At 38.8% G+C, this 26,655-nt stretch overlaps 1 protein-coding gene and 1 pseudogene across 1 annotated transcript in view; both read left to right on the top strand.

Annotated features, from left to right (window-relative positions):
* ATPAF1 (ATP synthase mitochondrial F1 complex assembly factor 1) overlaps window positions 1-26,655 on the top strand; it is a 479,750-nt gene that overhangs the window by 233,557 nt on the left and 219,538 nt on the right. The window lies entirely within an intron of this gene.
* LOC126961494 (tubulin alpha chain-like) lies at window positions 5,669-6,372 on the top strand (annotated as a pseudogene).

Genomic DNA, 26,655 nt, shown 5'->3' with positions numbered 1-26,655 from the left:
CCCAACTCTTTTAACAATCATATCAGGTGGGCCCAAAAAAGAATAGTTCCCCCAAATTAGAGAAGTAACCTCCAGGGAAACTAGACATGGGAACATGACTTTGAGATAAATTGTAGATTTTACCCTTGTTGGATTTGTTTGAGAAAGATGTATATAAATGAATCAGAAGAAAAGGTAAGGGACATAACCTTGGTTTTACAGTTTTTGGAAAACAAGAATTAGTATCCTTCGTTCATGCCATCAATGTCTTTATGTGGGATAAAGACAGGGAAGTAAAAATGGGGGGGAAAACATATGAACATCTAGGAAAAGAGAGGACTGTTAATATGAGATTCACTTTCTGCAGAAGTCCAGGTGAAATGAACCTGTAAAATACCTTGAGTTCTAAGGGTAGGAAGATACCTTACGGCATTCATTCTCTCAGGCCCTAGTGTATTCTCTCTGTCTTTCTCGCTGTTCATAGACTTCAATATAAAACAACTGCCCTCTAGACATTTCCCTTTGTGTACCACACAGACACCTCAGGACCCCAGCAAATCCAAACCTGATCTATCCCTTCAACACCAGATAGCCTCCTCTTCCTCTATCCACTTAAAGACATGACTATATTCCCTATTCCCTGTCAAAAGTTGGGACCCCTTCTTAACTAATTCCTCATTCTTGTCCTCCAAATCTACTTGTTGGAAGATAATTCTGGCATTTCTTTGGAAACGGTTAAAAGAGACTGATAGAATTGTTAAGGATGTTTCCAAAACTATTTTGGGAAGAATGTATGTATCATTACATTTAGGGCTAATAAGCATGAGCCTTTCTACTCTAGACATTCCAGGGTCCTAAAAAATAATGTCTAGGAGTGACATCAGCAAAAATGCTAGATTAGGAACTGTCCAGGGCCATCCCTCCCCAAAGCAAAAACAAAAATTATCTGGCAAAAAAACTGTTATAGTCAACTTTAGCAGAATTCTGGAAGACAGTTAGTTGTTTACAGCAACCAAGTGAGCACTTAATCAGAAGAAAGGCCACTGAAAAAGAATAGAAAAGATTGGTGGCATTGTAATTTAGCCTTGCCCCACATCCCTCTCCAGTGCCATGGCAATCTTGAAGATGGCAGCTTGCATTCTCAAGGGGTTCTGATTCCTGGATCCTAGAGAAAGCAGAGTGGTCCTTGTTCTCAAGGAATTTTGTTTGTTTTGACGTCTGTGTGGGTTTTCTAAAGGACTGGGGCTTGCCTATGTTTTACCTAACTCAGAATTCTCTCAGGGCAGGGAAGTGTTCCTCAAAAACATTGAGAAGCAAAAGAACTATCACTGCTTCCTGGGACAAAAAAAGAATAATTGAGGCAATAATAAACACACTGAAACCTAGAAGGAAAAGCCGGGAATGGGAATTTTTTTTGGAATCAACGCTTTAAGATGTTCTCACATATAACAGGGTACCTACACATACACAGGGTAGACTGCATGCTTGGAAAAGACATGATAAGACCATAGGCTTTTAACTTTGACTAGTCCTTACACAAAGTGCAAGAAGAAAGAGAAAGCTAAAAAGGCAAACTTGTAAATGCCCTGATTAAATACTAAAGGTGTGCCCCAACACAGAACCAACCAGGAAAGACCTGGAGAATATTTTTATTTTCTTTTCTACTTTTTTTCTTTTATTCCTTTTTTTCTTACATGACATTTAAAATGTTCAGTTTTAAACAAAAAAAATTACAAAGCATATAAAAGAAACAAAGGATGTATGACTTATGCACAAGAAAAATAAATGAAAAGAAACTGTTATTGAGGAAGCGTAGATGTTGGACTTACTAGACAACTTTAAATCAACTGTCTTAAATATGCTCAAAGACCTAAAATAAACCACAGCCAAAGATGAAACAAAACCAAAATACTAATGTATGAACAATAGAGAATATTAACAAAGACATAGAAGTTGTGAACAGAAACAAATAAAGTTCCGGAACTGGAGTATACAGTAACTGAAACAAAAAGTTTATAAGGTTTCAGCAGTTGATTTGAGCAGGGAGAGAAAAAATTAGCAGTTGGAGATAGGTCAATTGAGATTGTTGAATCTGAGGAGCAGAAATAGAAAACAGAATGAAAAAAATGAATGGTTCTAAGAGACCTGTGGGATACCCTCAAGCATACTAACATATGCATAATTGAAGTCCCAAAAGAGAGAAGAGAGAGAACTAACACTGAAGAAATAATGACTGAAAATATCCAAAATTTGAGGAAAGACATGAATCTATAGGAAAAGAAGCCCAATGAACTACAAGCAGGATAAACTCAAAGAGATTCACCCTGAGACACATTAGAATCAATTTGTTGAAAGCCAAAGATAAAGAGAAAATCTGGAAAGCAGCAACAGAGAAGGTGACTCATCTCATACAAGAGATCTTCAATAAAATTAACAGCCTATTTCTAATCAGAAACCATGGAGGTCAGAAGGCAGTGAGATGAAATATTCAAACTGCTGAAAGGAAAAAAAGCCAACTAGGAATTATATATTTAGCAAAATGATCCTTCAAGAATGAAAGAGAAATTATGACATTCCCTATAAACAAAAGTTGAGAGGGTTTTTTTTTAATAGACCTACTCCACAAGAAGTGCTAAAGCAGGCCTTTCAGGCTGAAATGAAAGATCACTAAGCAGTAACTCAGAGCCATGTAAAAAAATGAACACTGGTGAGGGTAACTACATAGGTAAACATAAAAGTCAGTATTATTGTATCTTTGGTTTTTAATTCCTCTTTTTGCTTACATGGTATACATACACATGCATAAAACAACAGTTATAAATCTATGTTATGGGCACACAATGTATAAAGATGCAATCTGTGACAATAACAATATATAGAGATGGAGATGTATAGGATGAGAATTTTTGGATACTATTGAACTAAATTTGTATTAATTTAAACCAAGTTGATATAGCTTTAAGATATTAATTGTAATCCCACATTAACCACTATGAAAATAACTAAAAATATACAGATAAGGAAATGAGAAGAGTAACATAAAAATGTCACCATATGAAAAAACAAAAATTAATTAAACACCAAAGTAGGCAGTAATGGAGGAAGTGAGGAACATAAAATATATATGACAGGCTGAGCACAGTGGTGACACTTGTAGTCTCAGCACTTTGGGAGATGGATGGGGAAGCATTGTTTGAAGCCAGAAGTTTGAGACCAGCCTGGACAACATAGTGAGACCCTTGTCTATACAAAAGAAAAAATTATCCAGGCATGGTGGTGCAGGCCTATAGTCCCAACTACTCAGGAGGCTGAAGTGGGAGAATTACTTGAGCCCAAGAGCTAGAGGATGCAGTGAGCTATGATGGCACCACTGCACCCTACCCTAGGTGACAGAGCAAGATGCTATCTCTAAAAAAAGGTATAAGACATATAAAAAACCAACAGTGAAATGTCAGAAATAAGTGCTTCCTTATCAGTAATTATTTTAAATGTAACTGGGTTAAACTATTCAATTAAAAGGCAGAGATTGGCAGAATGGACTAAAAAATGGGATCCACTAATATGCTGCTTACAAGAGACTCACTTTAGCTCTGAAGAAACAAAGAGGTTAAAAGTGAAAGGGTAGAAAAGGTGTTCTATGCAAACAGTAAGGAAAAGAGAGCAGGGTGATTATCAGTTAAATATACTTTAAAATATTGTGACATAAAGAAAGACATTATGTATTGTTAAGGAGTCAATCCATCAAGAAGATATAACAGTAATAAATATATACATATATACCTAACAATAGAACCCCACAGTATATGAGGCAAGCTGACAGCATTTAAGGGAGAAATAGACAGTTCTAACATTATAATTGGAGAATTCACTACATCCCTTTCAATAATGGACAGAACAATACAAAAAATTAATAAGAAAATAGAGAATTTGAACAACACTATAATTATGCCAAACAGACATGTTCTAAATGCTCCACCTAACAACAGCAGATTACATGTTCTTCTCAAGAGTGCATGGGTCATTTTTCAGCATAGATCATATGGTAAGTCACAAAAAAAGTCTCAATAAATTTAAAAAGATTGAAATCATACAAAAATACCTCTCCATAGAATACAAGTAGAAATAGAATAAAACTAGAAATCAGTATCAGAAGTGAAACAGGAAAATTCACAGAACATGAATATTAAACAAGACATGCTTAAAAAACCAAAGGGACAAGGAATAAATCATAAGAGACATTAGAAAATATTTCAAGGCAAATGAAAATGAAAACAATATACCCAATGTTATGGAAGTCAGCAAAAGCGGTGCTTAATGAGATTTTTATAGCTTAAATATCTTCATTAAAAAAATAAAGTCCTTAAATCAATACCCTAACTGTATACTTTAATGAACTGGAAAAAGAAGGGCAAATGAAACCCAAAGCTACTGAAGGAAAGAAATAATAAAGATTACAGCTGAGATAAATAAAATAAAAACAGGAAAACAACAGAAAAAAATCAACAAATAAAAATTATTTCTTTGAGAAGATTAACAAAATTGACAAAACTTTAATTAGATTATCAAGAAAAGTGAGAAGAATCAAGTTACTACAATCAGAAATGAAAGTAGGGACATTACTATCAACTTATTATTACAGATAATAAAAGGATTATAAGAAGACACTAAGGCCGGGCACGGTGGCTCAAGCCTGTAATCCCAGCACTTTGGGAGGCCGAGACGGGCGGATCACGAGGTCAGGAGATCGAGACCATCCTGGCTAACATGGTGAAACGCCGTCTCTACTAAAACATACAAAAAACTAGCCAGGCGAGGTGGCGGGCGCCTGTAGTCCCAGCTACGCGGGAGGCTGAGCCAGGAGAATGGCGTGAACCTGGGAGGCGGAGCTTGCAGTGAGCTGAGATCCGGCCACTGCACTCTAGCCTGGGTGACAAAGCAAGACTCCGTCTCAAAAAAAAAAAAAAAAAAAGAGGACACTATGGACTACTCCCTTGGACTCCGTGGTTGTCTGTTAGTGGGAGATCCTTGTTGCTGTCCCTTCACCTCCTTCAACCTTGCAGAACCTCACAAGTCCCTGTCATATGTGAGTGCAGCTCCACATTGGCTAGGCTGATGTCCAGATTGGCAGTTCCTGCTAGGATCTCTACTGCCTGGAACATGGCCTCTAGCCTGATGGCAAGGCCAAGAGACAAGACTATTGTGGGAAGAAATGACTCCTTCAGTACCTTCTTCAGTGAGGCAGGTGCTGACAACCATGTGACTAGGGCAGTGTTTGTAGATGTTGAACCTGGAGTCATTGACAAAGTTCACACTGGCACCTACTGCCAGTTCTTCCACCCTGGGCAGCTCATCACAGGCAAGGAAGATGCTGCCTATAACTATACTTGAGGGCACTATTGCATAGGCAAGGGGATTATATTGACCTCATCTTGGACTGAATTTGCAAGATGGCTGACTAGTGCACAGGTCTTCAGAATTTCTTGGTTTTTTTACTGCTTTGGTGAGGGGACTTATTCTGGGTTCACTTCTCTGCTGGTGGAATGTTCTTTCTGTTGATTATGGCAAGAAGTCCAAGTTGGAGTTCTCCACATACCCAACCCCCCATTATTTCCACAGCTATAGTTGTATAATTCTATCTTCATCTCCCACATCACCCTGTGGCACTCTGATTGTGCCTTCGTGGCAGACAATGAGGCCATCTATGACATCTGTGGAGAAACCTTAATATTGAGTGCCCAACCTACACTAGCTTTAACTAGGCAGACTGTGTCCTCCATCATTGCTTCCCTCAGATTTGATGTAGCCCTGAATGTTAATCTGACAGAAGTCTAGACCAAACTGGTGCACTGCCTCTGCATCCACTTCCCTGTGACCACATATGCCCTCATCATCTCTGCTGAGAAAGCCTATCACGAACAACTTGCTGTAGCAAAGATCACCAATGCTTGCTTTGAGCCAGCCAACCAGATAGTGAAATGTGACTCTTGCCATGGTAAATACATGGCTTGCTGCCTGTTGTACCATTGGTACATGGTCCCCAAAGATGTCAATGCTGCCATCACCACCATCAAGACCAAGCCTACTATCCAGTTTGTGGATTGGTATCCCACTGGTTTTAAGGTTGGTATTAATTACCAGCCTCCCCGTGAGGTACCTGGGGGAGACCTGGTCAATGTATAGAGAGCTGTGTGCATGCTGAGCAACACCACAGCAGTTGCTGAGGCCTGGGCTTCCCTGGACCACACGTTTGACCTGATGTATGATAAGCATGCTCTGTTCACTGGTATGAATGAGTGGCTAGAGGAAGGAGAGGACATGGCTGCCCTTAAGAAGGATTATGATGAGGTTGGAGCAGATAGCACAGAGGGAGAGGATGAGGGTGAAGAATATTAACCCTTTTCCTACAATTTTATACTCTGTTGTCTTGAGACTGTCCTATTTCTGTTCGGTGAAACTGTCTGTTCATTGTGGCCCTAAACTGTCAATAAAAGTGATGTTTCCATGTTAAATGTCAATAAAGAGGATACTATGAACAATTGTATGCTGACGAATTGTGTAACCTAGATGAATTGGACAAATTCTTGAAAGCACAAGAACTACCAAACTGACTCAAGAACAAGTAGAAAATCTGAATGGACCTATAGCTGGTAAGGTAAAGAGAATGAACTAGCAATCAAAAATCGCTAATAAAGAAAATCACAGGACCTGAGCGCTTTGCTAATGAATTCTACCACACATTTAAAGATAAATTAGGGCCAATACTTCTAAAACTCTTCTAAAAAACAGAAGAAGGAGAGAAGGAGCACTTCCTAACTCCTTCTATGATGCCAGCATTATCCTGATGCCTAAGCCAGACAAAATAGTACAAAAAAAGAAAAGTATGGCCCAATATTCCTTATGAATACAGATAAAAAAATTCTTCAAAAAATACTAGCAAATGGAGTCCAGCAGGATATTAGGCAATTTTACATAATGACCAAGTGGGATTTATTCCAGGAATGCAAGAGCACTTTAACAGAATGAAGAAAAAAAACCACATGATGATCTCAGTTGTTACAGGAAAAATATTTTACAAAACACAACACCCTTTCATGATAAAAACTCAGTAAACTTGGATTACAGAGAAAGTTTCTCGACATGCTAAAAGGCATATATGAAAAACTTACAGTTAGTATTACACTGAGTGGTGCAAGACTCAAATCTTTCCCCCTACGATCATGACAGAGACATCTACTTTCACAACTTACATTCAACACTGTAACACTGGCTAGAGCAATTGGGCAATGAAAAGGAAAAAAGCCATCCAAATGGGAAGGAGAAAAACTACAGTTATCTGTATTCACAAATTACATGATCTTAAATATAGAAAATCCTAAAAAATCTGCAAGAAAACTGTCAGAGCTAATAAACAAATTCAGAAACTTTGCAGCATACAAAATCAACACACCAAAATCAGTTGTATTTCTGTACACTAGCAATGAACAGTCTGAAAAGAAAGTTTAAAAAACTCTATTTACAATAGCATCAAAACATAAAATACTTAAGAATAAATTTAACAAACGAAAACAAAAGACTTGTATACTGAAAACTAAAAAACACTGCTGAAAGAAATTAAAGAAAACGTACATAAGAAAAAAGACATCCATGTTAATAAATTGAAAGACAATACTGTGCAGATGACAATACTCTCCAAGTTGATCTGCAGATTCAATGGAATCCCTGTGAAAATCACATTGGCCTTCTTTGCAGAAATGGAAAAGCCAATTCTAACATTTCTATGATATTTTAAGGGAAACAAAACAGTCAAAACCACCTTGAAAAAGAACAGCAAAGCTGGAGAACTCATACATCTTGATTTCAAACTTACTGCAAAGTTATAGTCACCAAAACAATGTGGTACTGGCATTAAGTGTAGATATCAGAGTCCAAAAATAAACCCATACATATGTTGTCAATTCATTTTCAACAAGGATGCAAAGGTGGTGATTCTGGCAGAGTGACCTGTGACATGAGAGAGCCATAGGCTGCTTGAAATTTTGCAGAAGCATGAAGAGAGGTGTGGAGGCATTTTATAACTGAGTGAGCCATCTAGGTAGCTGGGAGAATGAGGCAAAGGTCAGCCTTACATGCCAACAGGCAGTTGAGGAAAGCCCAGTAGGGGAATCCTACATACATCTTGCCACGGCCAAGAAGCAGCTTTGCAATTCCATGGAATTCCCACACTAGGGACCTGATGGAGAACTGGTGTCCACTTGCCAGAGCCTCCACCTGGCACTGGCCATTCCCAGAGGACAGGCATCATTGGTGGGCAAAGCATCTATGGGGAACACTCATCTCTGTGCAACACTGGCATTAAGCCAATTGTAAGCAAACCACCTCTGCATCCCCAACCCACTGTATGTTCACAGTGGTGGTAAGTGGTAGTCCTGGGGGTCTGAGGTAAGTAAATGTGATGGAAGCATCAGAAAAATTTTCGATGTAGGGAGAGACGGTTGCTTGGAAATGGATCAGAGAATTCTCTACAACAGCCCTCAATAGAGTCCTGACTATGATGTCAAGGAGGACATGGAATCTTTCCTTCTACATATCAAATGATGGATTTCCCTTAAAAATGCTTCAAGCTGTCCTTCCCTAATGCAATAGACAACCTTAGACTCTTTTGTTGCTGCTCTGTACTGGAAGCCCCTCTTGGTTTTTACCTTGTCTTTTCAGGAGAATCTTGGCATAGTTTGGGTCATGGACACTGAAGAACATCGTAAAGGGTCCAACCCACAAGGGAGCGGCACATGGGTATTTTTCCATCAGTTCATGATACACCTCAAACTCCTGTACTGGGTAAAACTGTCATAAGATAAGTCATGACTGGTTAGTAAATGTTGTCACCCCAGGAGAACCCCTTTCCCTTAGATGGACCACGTGCTAAGTTGAGGGCCTGTGGACACCACCCCATCAGACAGGTTCACAATTGCTGAAGGCATTGTTTTTTTCTCCATGTGTCTCCAGCACCTCCACAGAATCTTCCTGGCACAGGGCAAGTACTCGGGACCTGTTGCTGAGTGATTGGTCTTCTCACTCCAGCGTCAGCTTTGGAGATTTAAGTTCAAATCCCAATCTGACACTTATTCATTATCTAGGTCATCAGGGCCATGATTTCCTCACATGTATAATAGGAAGACCAAATATATTTCACAAAGCTGCCATGAAAATTAAGTGAGATTATAAACATAAAATTCCTGGTACAAGGTAAACTCTTAGTCACCACCGATTCCCTACCTCGTCTTTGCTCTGGATATGCCCACTCATGCTTTATCTGCCTCCAAAGCAGCAAAGTCCCACATGCCTTTTACTAATTTGTGGTTGCTGCTCATCTTTCTATTTTCCTTTCTAATTTGCTACATGTTTTCCTATTTCCAGCTTCATTAGAAGCTGTAGCATCTTTGTATATTTCCTGTTAACAGTTGGCTTGGTCTATTTCTCTGTAGAACACCCAGAGTCCTGAAAGTAGTAAAGACTTTGGCCTTCAATCAGAAGACCAGGGTTCAAGTTTCATTTCTGTCATTTATGAGGTGGGTAGCACAGGAAAGTTGCATCTCTATTTTTGGCTTCAGTTTTCTTACCTGTAAAATAGGAATAACAATATCTTTCTTCTTCATATCATAGAATTTTTGTAAAAATCAAAATGAGATTGGTGTGAAAGCATTTTGCATATTACATAATGACCCACCAGCCTGTGCTGTTTTTTTTTTTTTTTTTTTTTAAATACCTCATGTTTCTGTCCCTTAACCTCCCCAACAAATTTTCTCATCTTACCTCCCTGTGGCCATAGAACCAGGTGCAGGAAACTGGTGCAGGGCTCTGATCATCCATCTCCTCCTCTGGTACAACCTGATTACCTGAAAGAGCAGCAGAGACATGCAGAAGAGGAACAGCAGCAAGAGGGGGTGAGCCATGAGTTCCTGAAGGCAGAAGGGCTCCATTCTTCTCAGAGGTCCTGAGTTCTAGAGAGCCTGAGAGAACAGAGCCAGGGAGAATGCAGGTCTCTCATAAATACAAAGGAGATGCCCCCTGGGCAACACTGGGCTTTCAAAATGAAAGGGACATAAGGAAGAGGAAGTCTAATTAAGCCTGCAGGGTGAAAACTGCTAAGATGTTGACCAGAAGGACTAGATTTTCAGATAGGAGCCATGTGCATGACACCTCATACCCATATGAAAGCTTTGAGGCACTGCTGTGCCCTTCCAGAATCTAAAAGTTCCCATCTGGTCATCCTTTGTAGCACCTCTATACATTCTTGTAAAAAATCTCCCTCTCTCTCATTCTCTGTTCTTTTTTGTTTATGTTTTTGATAGAATTTATTTTATTAGAGAAGTTTCAGATTCACAGAAAAATTAAGCAGAAAGTTCAGGGAGTTCCCATATATTACCCCTCCCTTCCAGCTTCCCTGATTATCAACATCTTCTACCAGAGTATAACACTTTTACATTTAACGAACCGACAATGACACATCATTGTTGTCATGTGGGTCCATGTGAAGAGACCACCAAACAGGCTTTGTGTGAGCAATAAAGCTTTTTAATTCACCTGGGTGCAGGCGGGCTGAGTCAGAAAAGAGAGTCAGCAAAGGGAGATAAGGGTGGGGCTGTTTTATAGGATTTAGGTAGGTAAAGGAAAATTACAGTCAAAGGGGGGTTGTTCTCTGGCGGCAGGAGTGGGGGTTAAAAGGTGCTCAGTGGGGGAGCTTTTTGAGCCAGGATGAGCCAGGAAAAGGAATTTCACAAGCTAATGTCATGACTTAAGGCAAAGACCGGACATTTTCACTTCTGTTGTGGTGGAATGTCATCAGTTAAGGTGGGGCAGGGCATTTTCACTTCTTTTGTGATTCTTCAGTTACTTCAGGCCATCTGGGCTTATACCTGCAAGTCACAGGGGATACGATGGCTTGGCTTGGGCTCAGAGGCCTGACAATTGTCACCCAAAATATGTAGTTTATATTATGGATCACTCTTTGATGTTTTACATTCTATGGGTTTTGTCAAATATATAATGACATATATCCACCGTTGTGATACCATATCATTTCCCTTTCCTAAAAAATCCTCTGCGCTCTGACTATTCATGCCTTTCTTTCTCCATCCCATGGCAACCACTAATCTTTGTACTGTCTCCATAGTTTTGCCTTTTCTAGAATGTCATACAATTTGAATCATATAGTGTGCAGCTTTCTCACATTGGCTTCTAGAAATCTCTTTTGAGCAAACATGAAGGGCCAGATTGAGGGGTTGAGAAAAGGGTGTCTTAAGCTTAAAAGTTTTTAAAAATTAAAAGGCTGGGGAAAAGCTTTCTATTTATCTTGGGGAAAAAAATCTATCAAAAAAATCAAAGAATTTCTATTGGCTGCACGTGGTGGCTCACGCCTGTATTCTTAGCACTTTGGGAGGGTGAGTGGGGAGGATTGCCTGAGCAACATGGCAAGACTTTGTCTCTACAAAAAAGAAAAAAAAAATTAGCTGGGCACATTGGCACATACCTGTGACCCCAGCTCATTGGAAGGCTGAGGTGGCAGGCTCACTTGAACCCAGGAGGTAGAGGCTTTAGTGAGCTGTGTTTGTGCCACTGCACTCCAGCCTGGGCAACAGAGGGAGACCTTGTCTCAAAACAACAACAACGACAACAAAAATTTACATGAAAGAGAAGGCACAAACAATTATTACCTGTCAACTAAAAATTTAAAAAAAAGGTAAAGAGGCGAGGTGCAGTGTCTCATGCCTGTAATCCCTGCACTTTGGGAGGCCTAGGCGGGCAGATCACCTGAGGTCCGGAGTTCAATACCAGCCTGACCAACATGGAGAAACTCCTTCTCTACTAAAAATAAAATACAAAATTAGGTGGTCGTAGTGGCTTATGCCTGTAATCCCAGCTACTCGGGAGGCTGAGACAGGAGAATCGCTTGAACCTGAGAGGTGGAGGTTGTGGTGAGCCGAGATCGCACCATTGCACTCCAGCCTGCATAACAAAAGCGAAATTTCATCTCAAAAAAAAAAAAGTAAAGAGAAAAAGAGAAAAGGTACAGTCCCAGGACAGAGCAATACTGAGGAAAAGCCCTGGTCTTGAAGTCAGAAACTTCAGGCTCTGATGTTCATATTCAGAATGCAATGGAGTATTCTAATGTCTTCCTGAGGTTGTTGGAATGGGAGATTTTTATACCATCATCTTTAACAATATACTTGCCTGTGTTTCTGACCTGTGTCTTTAAGGGTAAGAACTGATCTTTTCAAACAAGACCCAAAGTGTCCTTTATGTTTTTAAAACAGAAATGTTATTATTTTTGGATTAGATAAATGTTACTTGGGAATTATATACAACTGTTAAAAATACAGAAAAAGTATGAAAAATTACAAATCACCTAGAACATCTATTACCTTAATCACACTTCCGTGAACCTGAGTGGGAGTGCTTTATGAAATTTTACACCCTAGGTGTTTTAGTGGCCCTAATATGTAATGCTTATAGTTTTTACCATTTAAAATAAAGGGAAAATGTCCCCTAATTAGTATTTTTATGCAGATTGTCTGATATTCAGGAAGATTGCTAACATTAAGCAGAAAATACTTGTGGTATTTTGATATGGGATAGAGCACAATCTTTTTCTGTTGCTTCTCTTCAAGTGATGGGACTTTTCTTGTACTTTTGGGGGGAGTTTACTATGCAGGGGACTGGGAGTTTGTCAGGATAGTTTACCTAGCTTCAGGGCTCAAAGACTCTCTCTTCTTTTGTAACTCAGGACTTTTCAAAATTATGGCCTCATAGTGATTTTTGAAATCTACTTCCTGTTTCCTACTTTCTCACTATTGTAGGACTCATGTACTTCCTTCACCTCTCTTTTTTGGATTCTATTGCTCACAATTGTTCCCAATGTGGGACTCTGCCCTGGAAAGGAAATTTTCCTGATTAGTTTGTCAGGGTTCTTAGGCCCAAGAGAATCTTATAATCACTAATCTTTCCCCTCCCACTTGTCATCCACCTTTGTTGAGTTGTCCGTAGCTCTTTTTTATTTCTATCCTATTTGCTCTGCTTGTTTTGTGAAGGGATCAGGATTTTTAAAAAGTATACTTTAAGTGTATCATCCCATGATTTTTTGGCCTCTATGGTTTCTGATGAGAAACTAGTTATTAATCTCAATGAGGATTCCTTGTGATGCAGGGCAGGTGAACTCCAAAGTGGAGCTTAGCTTACTAGGGTTCTTGGCTTTGTCCAGGAAAGAATTCAATGACAATTCAGAGGCAGAAGAAAACAGTTTTACTGAAGAGGCAGTGTTATAATTCTGGCAGTGTTACAGCTCCATGACTGCTCCTGCAGAGCAGGGCTACCCCATAGGCCGAGAGTAGCAGCTTAGGGCAGTTTTGCAGTCATATTTACACCCACTTTAATTGCATGCAGATTAAGGAGTGGTTATGCAGAAATTTCTAGGGAAAGGGTAGTAACTTTTGGGTCATTGGATCATTGCTGTAGAATTGGGCAGTAGCTCCTGGGTGTTGCCATGGTAATGATAAATTGATATGGCACACTGGTAGGTGTGTCTGATTGAAAGCTGTTTTCTTCCCAGCATTGTTTTAGCTAGTCCTCAATCTGGTCTGGTGCCTGACCCCCACCTCCTACCTCATTTGTATGTGACAAATCACTTCTTTCTTGCTGCTTGCAAGATTATTTCTTTTAACAGTTTAATTGTAATATGTCTTGGTGTAGGTCTCTGAGTTCATCCTTCTTGGATGTCATTGAGCTTCTTAGACACTGAATTCTTAGATCTGTAGATTTGTGTCTTTCCTCAAATTTGGGAAGTTTTCATTCATTATTTCTTTAAATATTTTTCCATCCTTCCCCCTAACCCTCTTAGGGGGTTAAATGTCACATATGATATTCGTTATCAGATGTGATCACTGATGTGTCTGTTTCTTTATCTCTGTGTTCAGCCAGTGACTTGAAAAAAATTTCCTTAAATATCTGGATAAAAAGTTAAATAAAGAAAAAGAAAAGAAAAAAGTGCTATCTATTTCTTTAAATTCTTTTAAAGGTTCTACCTTGGTGACAGATGCCACCAGGGAAGCCATTCTTCCCTGAAGGTGTTGAAACAATATGAAGCTTCTGTGCCAGTCCTTCAGTGAGCTACTAGACAGATCAAAACACACAATCCCGGTTTTTGGAGGACAAAGTCCTTATTGCCAATGCTGCACAAGTAAGCCATAGCAGAAATGTCGATCAGCATCCTCATGGCTACCATGGGACAAAGGAATAAGAGATGACAGCTGCTATGCAAAATGCCAAAATTTACCAGCCTCATTTTTCACTAAACATTCCCGTTTGCTGTAAGTTTTTGGTTAGATTCCAGCATTACAAAATAATTGATTTTGATGGGTTTTGGTAGCTGAATAGTTGCTTTGATGGAGGGAATGATTCTTGGAAATTCCCTTTTTTCCAAGAATTCCCTACCATTTTCCATGAGGTCATGAAAATTTTATGCTAAGGAAAACAAAGTCAGACAATATTGTATAATTTCATTTATATGAAAAAAATCCAGAAGGTGAATCCACACACACAGTAAGAAAATTTGTGGTTGCAGGAATTTGGAGGAGGAGGGAATGGGAAGAAATGGATAGAGGGTGTTATTTGAGGGTGATGAAAAAAATTAAAACTACAGAGGTGGTGGTCACAAAACACTGTGAAAGCACTAAGTGCCACTGAAATGTACACTTAAAAATGTAATTGTATATTATGATATTTTCATTTCACTTAAGAAAAAACAATGTTGCTATCTTGCAAAATAGAACCTAGTTGGCAGTTACTTTTTTTCAGCATTTTGGTGACATCACTCCATTGTCTTCTAGCTAATACTGTTTCTATTGACATGTCTGTTAGTTAATCCTTTATTGGTCTTTTAAAATAAATTTGTTATTTTTTCTTTGGGTACTCCCATTCTGTAGATTGTCTGTTTACTCTGTTGATAGCTTCTTTTGCTATGCAGAAGCTCTTTAGTTTAATTAGGTCCTATTTGTCAAGTTTTACTTTTGTTGAGATTACTTTTGACATCTTCATCATAAAATATTTGCCTGTTTCTATGTCCAGGATGGTATTGCCTAGGTTGTCTTCCAGGGTTTTGTAGTTTTGGGTTTTTACATTTCAGTCTTTTATCCATTTTGAGTTGATTTTTGTATATGATATAAGGATCTTCTGCATGCTATGTATGATGTTTGCAATCTTCTGCATATGGCTAGCCAGTTATCCCAGCACCATTTATTGAATAGGAAGTCTTTTTCCAATTGCTGTTTTTTGTCAGTTTTGAGGAAGATCAGATGATTTTAGGTGTGCAGACTTATTTCTGGGTTCTCTATTCTGTTCCATTCATCTACGTGTCTGCTTTTGTAACAGCACCATGCTGTTTTGGTTTTTGTAGCCTTGTAGTATAGTTTGAAATTGGGTAACATGATGTTTTTAGCTTTTCTCTTTTTACTTAGAATTGTGTTGGCTATTCAGGCTCTTTTTTGGTTCCATATGAATTTTAAAATAGTTTTTTCTGGTTTTGTGAAGAATGCCTTTGGTTGTTTGATAGGAATAGCATTAAATCTGTAAATTGCTTTGGGCAGTAGGGGTGTTATAATGATATTGATTCTTCCTATCCATGAGCAATGAATGTTATTCCATTTGTTTATGTCACCTCTGATTTCTTTGAGCAGTGTTGTATAATTAACACTCAGTGTTAATCATCACAGATGCCTTTTATTCATTAAAAAACCTTTTTTTTATTTCAATAGGTTTTTGGCGGAACAGGTGGTGTTTGGTTATATGAATAAATTCTTTAGTGGTGATTTCTGAGATTTTGGCGCACCCACCACCCAATCAGTATACACTGTACCCATTGTGTAGTCTTTTATCCCTTGCCACCCTCCATCCTTTCCCCCAAGTCCCCAAAGTCCAATGTATCATTATTGTGCCTTTTTGCATCCTCACAGCTCAGCTCCCACACATGAGTGAGAACATATGATGTTTGATTTTCCATTCCTGAGTTCCTTCAGTTGGAATAATAGTCTCCAATTCCATCCAGGTTGCTGCAAATGTCGTTATTTTGTTCCTTCTGTGGCTGAATAGTATTCTGTAGTGTGTGTGTGTGTGTGTGTGTGTGTGTGTGCATAATCTATCCTATTACTATGTGTATGTATATATATACACACATATATATCACATGGTATATATACACACATACACACACACACCACATTTTCTTTATCTACTTGTTGACTGATGGGCATTTGGCTGGCTCTATAGTTTTGCAATTGCAAATTGTACTGCTATAAACATACATGTGCAAGTATCTTTGTTTTGTATCATGACTTCTTTTCCTCTGGGTAGATACTTAGTAATGGGATTGCTGGATCAAAGGGTAGATCTACCGTTAGTTCTTTAAGGAATCTCCACACTGTTTTCCATAGTGATTGTGCTAGTTTACACTCCCACCAACAGTTTAAAAGTGTTCCCTTTTCACCACATCCACACCAACATTAATTATTTTTCAATTTTTTGATTATGTTCATTCTTGCAGGAGTGAGATAGTATAGCACTGTCCACTTGATTTGCATTTCCCTGATAATTAGTGATGTTGAGCATTTTTCCATATGCTTGTTGGCCATTTGTATATCTTCTTTTGAGGTCTATTCATTCCTTATCTCATTTTTTGATGAGTGTTTTTTTCTTGCTGTTTGTTTGAGTTATTTGTAGATTCTGGATATTAGTCCTTTGTTGGATATCTATAGATTGTGAAGATTTTCTCTCACTCTGTGGATTGTTTGTTAACTCTGTTGATTATTTCTTTTGCTGTGCAGAAGCTTTTTAGTTTAATTAAATCCCACCTACTTATCTTTTTGTTGCATTTGCTTTTAGGTTCTTGGTCATAAAGTCTTGGCCTAAGCCAATGTCTGGAAGGGTTTTTCTGATGTTATCTTCTAGAATCTTTATTGTTTCAGGTCTTGGATTTAAGTCTTTGATCCATCTTGAGTTGATTTTTGTTTAAGGTGAGAGATGAGTACCCAGTTTCGTTCTTCTACATGTGGCTTGCCAATTATCCCAGCACCATTTGTTGAATAGGGTATCCTTTTCCCACTTTATGTTTTTGTTTGCCTTGTTGAAGATCAGTTGGCTGTAAGTATTTGGGTTTTTTTCTGGGTTCTTTATTCTGTTCCATTCGTCTATGTAACTGTTTTTATACTAGTACCATGGTGTTTTGGTGACTACAGCCTTATAGTATAGTTTGAAGTTGGTAATGTGATGCCTCTAGATTTGTTCTTTTTACTTAGTCTTGCTTTGGCTATGTGGGGCTCTTTATTTCCATATGAATTTTAGGATTATTTTTCTGGTTCTGTGAAGAATGATGGTGGTATTTTGATGGGAATCACATTGAATTTGTAGATTGCTATTGGCAGTATGGTCATTTTTACAATATTGATTCTACCCATCCATGAACATGGGATGTGTTTCCATTTATTGTGTCATCTATTATTTCATTCAGTAGTGTTTTGTAGTTTTTCTTGTAGTGGTCTTTCATGTCCTTGGATAGGTATATTCCTAAGTTGTTGTTGTTGTTGTTTTTCTATTTTGAAAGGGGCTGGGTTCTTGATTTGATTCTCAGCTTGATTACTGCTGGTGTACAGCAGAGCTACTTATTTTTGTATATTAATTTTGCATCCTGAAACTTTGCTGAATTTAATTACCAGAACTAGGAGCTTTTTGGATGAGTCTTTAGGACTTTTTAGGTATACAATCAAATCATCAGCAAACAGTGACAGTTTCACCTCCTTTTTACTGATTTGAATGCCCCTTATTTCTTCCTCTTGTCTGATTGCTCTGGCTAGGACTTCCAGTACTATGTTGAATAGAAGTGGTGAAAGCGGGCATCCTTCTCCTGTTCTAGTTCTCAAAGAGAATGCTTTCTACTTTTCCCCTTTTCAGTATAATGTTGGCTATGGGTTTGTTGTATGTGGCTTTTGTTACCTAAGGTATGCCGATTTTGTTGATGAGAGTTTTAATCATAAAGGGATGCTAGATTTTGTCAAATGCTTTTCCTGCAACTATTGAGATGATCATGTGATTTTGTTTTTAATTCTGTTTATGTGGTGTATCACATTTATTGACTTGGGTGTGTTAAACCATCCCTGCATCCCACTTGATTATGGTGGATTATCTTTTTGATATGCTGTTGGATTTGGTTCACTAGTATTTGATTGAGGAGTTTTGCATCTATGTTCATCAGAGATGTCGGTCTGTAGTTCTCTGTTTTTGTTATGTCATTTTCTGGTTTTGGTATTAGGATGATACTGGCTTCACAGAATGATATAGGGAGGATACCCTCTTTCTCTATCTTGTGGAATAGTGTCTATAGAATTAGTACCACTTCTTTGAATGTCTAATAGAATTCAACTGTAAGTCCATCTGGTCCTGGACTTGTTCTGGTTGGCATTTAAAAAAATACAATTTGAATCTCGCTGCTTGTTATTGGTCTGTTCAGGGATTCTATATCTTCCTGGTTTAACCTAGGAGGGTGGTATATTTTCAGCAATTTATCCATCTCCATCTCCTCTACGTTTTCTAGTTTATGCAAGTAAAGTCATTCATGGAAGTCTTGAATAATCTTTTGTACTTCTCTGGTATCTGCTGTAAGAGCTCCTGTTTCATTTCTAATTGAGCTTATTTGGATCTTCTCTCTTGTTTTCTTGGTTAATCTCGCTAATGGTTCTTCAATTTGATTTATCTCTTCAAAGAACCAGGTTTTTAATTTCATTTATTTTATTTTATTTTATTTTATTTTATTTTATTTTATTTTATTTTATTTTTGAGACTGAGTCTGGCTCTGTCGCCCAGGCTGGAGTGCAGTGGCCGGATCTCAGCTCACTGCAAGCTCCGCCTCCCGGGTTTACGCCATTCTCCTGCCTCAGCCTCCGGAGTAGCTGGGACCACAGGCGCCCACCACCTCGCCCGGCTAGTTTTTTGTATTTTTTTTTTAGTAGAGACGGGGTTTCACCGTGTTAGCCAGGATGGTCTCGATCTGACCTTGTGATCCGCCCGTCTTGGCCTCCCAAAGTGCTGGGATTACAGGCTTGAGCCACCGCGCCCGGCCTAATTTCATTTATTTTTTGTATTTTTTTGTTTCAATTTCATTTAGTTCTACCCTGATCTTTGTTATTTCTTTTCTTCTGCTGGTTTTGAGTTTTGATTGTTCTTTCTCCAGTTCTGTGAAGTGTGACCTTAGATTGTCTATTTTTGCTCTTTCAGACTTTTGATGTAGGCATTTAAGGCTATAAACTTTCCTCTTAGCAGTGTTTTTGCTCTATCTTAGGGGTTTTGATAGGCTGTGTCACTATTATTGTTCGGTTTAAAGAATTTTTAAATTTCCATCTTGATTTCATTGTTGATCCCAAAATTATTCAGGAGTAGGTTATTTAATTTCCATGTATTTTCATGAGTTTCAGGGTTCCTTTTGGAGTTGATTTCCAATTTTTTTTCCATTGTGATTTGAGAGAGTACTTGATATAATTTTGATTTTCTTAAATTTACTGAACTTGTTTTGTGGCCTACCATGTGGTTTATCTTGGAGAATGTTCCATGTAAAGATGAATAGAATGTATATTCTGCAGTTGTTGGATAGAATGTTCATTAATATCTATTAAGTCCATTTGTTGTAGGTTATAGTTTAGTTCCTTTGTTTCTGTGTTGATTTTCTGTCTTGATGACCTGTCTAGTGCTGTCCGTGGAGTATTAAAGTCCCCTACTATTACTGTGTTGCTATCTATCTCATTTCTTAGGTCTAATTGTAATTGTTTTATAAATTTGGGAGTTTCAGTGTCAGGTGCATATATATTTAGAATTGTAATATTTTTCTGTTGGACTAGTCCTTTTAACATTACAAAAAGCCCCTTTTTTTCTTTTTAAACTGCTGTTGCTTTAAAGTTGTTATGTCTGGTATAAGAATAGCTACTCCTGCTCACTTTTGGTGTCTATTTGCTTGGAATAACTTATTCCACTTACCTTAAGTTAATGTCAGTCCTTATGTGTTAAGTGAGTCTCCTGAAGACAGTAGAAATTTGGTTGGTAATATCTTATCCATTCTGCCATTCTGTTTATTTTAAGTGGAGCATTTAGGCCATTTACATTCAATATTGGTATTGATATGTGAGGAACTATTCTACCCATCATGCTATTTGTTGCCTGAATACCTTTTTTTTTTTTTATTGAGTTATTGTTATGTAGATCCTGTGAGATTTATGCTTTAAGGAAGTTCTATTTTTATGTATTTTGAGAGATTTGTTTCAAGATTTAAGGATTTTAGCAGTTCTTTTAGTGCTGGCTTGGTAGTCACAAATTCTCTCAGCATTTGTTTGTCTGGAAAAGACTATCTTTCCTTCATTTATGAAGGTTAGTTTCGCTGGATGCAACATTCTTGGCTGATCATTGTTTTGTTTAAGGAGACTAAAAAATAGGACCTTAAGCTGGGTACAGTGGCTCACACCTTTAATCCCAGCACTTTGGGCATCTGAGGCAGGTGGATCACAAGGCTAGGAGATTGAGACCATCCTGGCCAACATGGTGAAACCCCAACTGTACAAAAAATAGAAAAATTAGCCAGGTGTGGCGGTGTGCCCTGTAGTCCCAGGTACTCAGGAGGCTGAGGCCGGAGAATCACTTGAACCCAGGAGGCAGAGGTTGCAGTGAGCTGGGATTGCACCATTGCACTCCAGTCTGGGTGACAGAGTTAGACTCTATCTCAAAAAAAAAAGAAAAAAAAAAAAAGAAAAAAGGAAAAGAAAAAAAAGGACCCAAATCCCTTCTAGCTTGTAGGGTTTCTGCTGAGAAATCTGCCATTAATATGATATGTTTTTCTCGATAGGTTACCTGACACTTTTACCTCACAGCTCTTAAGATTCTTTCCTTCATCTTGACTTCAGATAACCTGATGACTATGGGCCTAGGTGATGATCTTTTTGTTATGAATTTCCCAGGTGTTCTTTGAGCTTCTTGTATTTGGATGTCTAGATCTCTAGCAAGGCCAGGGAAATTTTTCTTGATTATTCCCTCAAATATGTTTTCCAAACTTTTCAATTTGTGTTTTTCCTTGGAAACACCAGTTATTCTTAGTTTTGGACATATAACATAGTCCCAAGCTTTTTGGAGGCTTTGTTTATTTTTAAAAGTTATTTTTGCTTTGTCTTTGGTGGATAGGGTTAATTTGAAAACCTTGTCTTTGAGTTGTTAAGGTCTTTCTCCTGCTTGTTTGGTTTTATTGCTGAGACTTTCCAGTGTATTTTGCATTTCTCTAAGTGTGTGTTCAGTTCCAGAAGTTGTTTTTTATTTATGCTATCTATTTCACTGAAGAATTTTCCTTTCATATCCTGTATCACGTTTCTGATTTCTTTAAGTTGGACTTCACCTTCCTCTGGTGGCTCCTTGATTAGCTTAATACTCGACCTTCTGAATTCTTTTTCTGGCAATTCAGAGATTTTGTCTTAGTTTGGATCCATTCCTGGTGAACTGATATGATCTCTTGGGGGTGTTAAGGGACCTTGTTTTGTCATATTACCAGAATTGTTTTTTCTGGCTCCTTCTCATTTGGATAGACTATGTCAGAGGGGAGATCTGGGATTCAAGGGCTGCTGTTCAGATTCTTTTGTCCCATGGATTGCTTCCTTGAAATAGCCAAGAGCCAGCAAGGTGAGACAAAATCTTCCCAATGTGGGAAAGGATTTCATTTCTTTAAAAGGAATTTACCAGCACATACACGTGAGGAATTTATCCAATTTCTCTGGGAAACTGGCTATTTCAAAGAGAGATAATGAATGAGCCAAAATTTTACTTGGTTCTAATTTACACTCCCACCAATAGTGTAAAAGCATTCCTATTTGTCCACATCCTCTCCAACATCTGCTGTTTCCTGACTTTTTAATGATCGCCATTCAAACTGGTGTGAGATGGTATCTCATTGTGGTTTTGATTTTCATTTCTCTAATTCCTCTGGGAATTGGGTAAATTCCTCACATTTATGTGCTGGTAAGAATACCTGAGAAAGGCTGGGAAAGAATACCTGACAATATTAAAGAGAATAATGCCTAAAGTTTACACAATCTGGGAATACTTTGTGTTCCTATTAGTCAAAATGAGAAATTTCACAATTCATAAGCCATCAGAAAAAATACTCAGAAGGATTTTGTCACAGTAATGAGACAACCTTAGCCCTAGGCTAAATCCTGCTCTGGTGCAGCTTAACATGAAAAGAAGACTTTAAAGTTTTGAATTGTCTGTTAGTAACTTAGCTTTTCTCTAGAACAAACTTCAAAAATATTTATAGCTATACAAAAATATGCAGCACCCAAAAAGATAAAATTCATAATGTCTGGCATCCAATAAAAAAATACCATGCATGGCAAAAATCAGAAAATAGAACTCATAATGAGGGGAAAAAGTAATCAATAGGAAAAACCTTTCCAATAACACTAATAATAGAATCAATAGACTAGAATATTAAAACAGTCATTATAAATGCGTCCCATAAGTACAAGAATATAGAGAAAAGATGGTGTATTTTAAACAGAGATACAGAAGGCATAAAAAAGACCCAAATTGAACTTCTAGAGATGAAAACCAGAATGCCCAAAATAACACTGGATGAGTTCAACAGTTTTTAGACACTAGAAGAAAAGACTTCTGACTTTGAAGTTATAACAATAGAAGCTATGTCAAAAGAAACACTGAGAGAAAAAAAGACCAAAAATAAAAATAAGCAGAACTGGTGAGTTGTTGGACAACTGAGATACAATATATGTGTAATTGTAATCTCTGAAGGAGGGGGCAAAATGAAGAACACACAAAAAAATGAGAAAAAGTAATGGCCTCTATGTCTCCAACTTGGATGCAAACATAAATTTATAGAGTTAAGAAACCCAATGAACTTGAAGCACAAAATACATAAAGAAAACTACAGCAGATCACATCATGATAAACCAATATTAATGAAATAATATTGAAAGCAGTCAAAAGAAAAAATATATTACATGAAATACAGACCAACAAATATAAAAATAACTGCAAACTTTTCATGAGAAACTATTCAAGCCAAGAAATAGTGAAACAACATTCAAAAAAATACTGAAAGATGGCTCATGCCTGTAATCCCAGCACTTTGGGAGGCCAAGATGGGTGGATCACTTGAGCTCAGGAGTTTGAGACCAGGGCAACATGGTGAAACACTGTCTTTACCAAAAATACAAAAAATTAGCCAGGTGTGGTGATGCATGCCTGTGGTCCCAGCCACTCAGGAGGCTGAGGGGGGAGAATCACTTGAACTGGGAGGTGGAGGTTGCAGTGAGCCAAGATTGCACCACTGCACTCCAGCCTAGGTGATGGAGGGAGATCCCATCTCAAAAAAATATATATACTGAAAGAAGAAAAACTGTCAATTCTTATATTAGAACAGAACAAAGATCCCCTGCCCCCAGGAAACAGGTAGAATCCAGGAAAAGGACTGAATTCAGGAGGCTGAGCAGTGGTGATCTGCAGGCCTTGCTTTCACTGCACCTTACAGTATAAGATCCACTGGTCTGGGACTCCAGCTACCCCCAATTGGGTTCTCTGCCAGCAGCAGATCCACACCTCCTGGGACAGAGCACTCAAAGGAAGGGGAAGGCTACCATCTTTGCTGTCTTGCAGGCCTCACCTTTGCTGTCTTCAGGCTCTGGAGAGTCTGTGGTGACTAGGGACTGGTCATGGCCCCCAGCATAGTGCAGGCACATAATAAAAAATTGGCTGGGTGTTCTCCACGCAGGTCACTGTAATCAGTTCTCCTTGCTAAGTGAGGCCTCCTGGCCTGGTACTCCAGCACAACTACCTTGCCTCTGCCTGAACACTTCAATCAGAAGTGGCTCAACATTTCTTTGAGGAGGAAATCCCAGAGTCAACCTGCAATCTCTCTACCATTGCAGCTGCAGTGGTACTGCCCTAATTGTTCATGGACTGGGGAGGAAACAAAGGACCTAGTCACTATGCTGGTATCCCCTGCACACCACAGCTGCCACACAGAGAGGAATCCAGTCCCTATTCCCTGGGAGTCCCCACCTCCCACTCTTCACCAGCCAGGGCCCTTGCTCAAGACCACAGAACAGCCACCCCACCTATGGCTGAGCATAACCACTGCTAGTGGCTCTGAGTTTTGCCTGGAGATAGGCTTCCAGACCAGAGGCAACTGACAGCCCCTCTGCCATGGCCACAGCAGCAATTCTGCTCCTGCTGTCCTTAGTCTGGGGAAGAAACAAAGGCCCTGAGGGTTTCATTCAAGCTTACAGCATGACACAGCCATCATATGGAGAGGAGCCCAATATCTCCTGCCTGTGAGCCTTTGACCTACCCCACTGCCCAACAAGAAGAGCCCCTAGCTGAAGCCAGCAATGCAGCTGCCCCATCAACTGGTTAGAACACTCCCAGTAGCAGCAGCTCCATGTTTCTCAGAGGTGGCACTTCCAGGGGCAACTGAAATCCCCTCTGCCACTGCTTCTGCTGTGGAACTGCCCTTGTTGCCATTGGACTGGGAAAGGAGCAAAGACTTTGAGTGATTTTTCTACACCTCTAGCAAGTTGCAGTTGCCCTAATGAGATGAGGCCAGTCTGTATCCATTGGGTTCTACTCATTCCCCCTGCTCATCACCAGGTAGGAAACCCCTGCCAAGTTTGGGCCCACAGCACAGCCACACAATCCTGGGCTGATTGCACTGATTGATTGCAGCTCCACATCTTTTTGGAGTGGAGCCCCAGGAGACAAGTGCAAGACTCTTGACCACAACCACTGCTAAAGTCCCTTTGTCTGCTGCCTCCAAGTTGGGGGGCGGGATCATTCGGCCAGAGATCAACCTAGAGTTGTGGTGTGTAGCTCAGAGTGCCAAGACAAGATCTGCAACAAGCACTAAAGTGGGAGAGGAGCACACATTTTCAGAGCATTGAGAGGAAGCACAGCTACAACCATGAAAAAATATAGAGGAGCCTCATGGTTGAGCAAAAGCCAACTGACAAACTACTGCACTTAAGTGTCACCTACAAGATCATACACCAGAACTTCAACAGCAAAAATATTTTCCTGACATACCTCTCTGTGAAATCAAAGACAAGAATTTTATCATCTACAAATGAAGGCCCTGCACAAAGCCTCTGCTCTCTGAAAACATCCAGAAAAAAAAGTCTACTGACTGTACTTAATTTATAGCACAGTTAAGGGAATACATGCATACACAGATGAGAAAGAAACAGTGCAAGAACTCTGGCAACTCAAAAGGCCAGAGTGTCTTCTTTCCTCCAAATGACCACATTAGTAAGTTAGCAAGAGTTCTTAACCAGGCTGAGATGGCTGAAATAACATAACTAGAATTCAGAATGTGGATAAAAATGAAGATCATCAAGATTCAGGAGAACATTGAAACCCAAATCTAGGAAGCTGAAGATCACCAAAAAATGATACAGAAGCTGATAGATGAAATAACCAGTATAAAAAAGGAACCAAACTAACTTGATAAAGCTGAAAAACACACTAGTATTAACAGAAGAATAAACCAAGCTGAGAAAAGAATATCAGAACTTAAAGACTGGCTCTCTGAAATAAGACTAAAAATAAAGAAGAAAGAATAAAAAGAATTAAACAAAATCTCCAAGAAATATGGACTTATGTAAAGAAACCAAATCTGACTCATTGGTGTTACTAAAAGATATGGGGAGAAAGCAAGTATCTTGGAAAACATATTTCAGAATATTGTCCATGAAAACGTCCCCAAATTTGCTAAAAAGGCCAGCATTCAAATTTAGGCAATGCAGAGAACTACTGCAAGGTACTGCACAAGAAAATCACCCTGAAGACACATAATCCTCAGATTCTCTGAGGTTGAAATTAAAGAAAAGAAGGTTAAAGCCAGCTAGAGAGAAAGGACAGGCCATCTACAAAGAAAACCCCATCAGGCTAACAGTATACCTTTCAGCAGAAACCTTACAAACAAGAAGAGATTGGGGGCCTATATTCAACATTCTTAAAGAAATAAATCTTCAACCAAGAATTTCATGTCCAGCCAAACTAAGTTTCATAAGTGAAGGACAAATAAGGTCATTTACAGACAAGGAAATGCTGAGGGAATTAATTACCACCAGGCCTGTCTTACAACAGCTCCTGAAAGAAGTGCTAAATATGAAAAGGAAAAGCTATTACACAGCTTTTTTGTAGTGTTACTACAAAAACACACTTGGGTACACTTGCCAGTGACACTATAAAGCAAACACACCAACACGTCTGAATAATAACTAAAAGGCACAGAGTGGCAATTTGGGTAAAGAAGCAAAACCCGAGGATATGCTGTCTTCAAGAGACCCATCTCACATTCAATGACACCTATAGGCTCAAACTAAAGGGGTCGAGAAAAATCTACCAAGCAAGTAGAAAACAGAAAAAAGCAGAGGTTGCTGTCCTAGTTTCAGACAAAACAGACTAAACCAACAAAGATCAAAAAAGGCAAAGCAGGGCATTAAATAATGGTAAGGGGTTCAATTCAACAGTAAGACATCACTATTCTAAATATATATGCATCCAACACAGCAGCACCCAGATTCATGAAGCAAATTC

The sequence above is a fragment of the Macaca thibetana genome, chromosome 1, assembly GCF_024542745.1.
Source record: "Macaca thibetana thibetana isolate TM-01 chromosome 1, ASM2454274v1, whole genome shotgun sequence".
Lineage (NCBI taxonomy): Eukaryota > Metazoa > Chordata > Mammalia > Primates > Cercopithecidae > Macaca > Macaca thibetana.
This window is presented reverse-complemented; position numbering and strand designations above follow the sequence as displayed.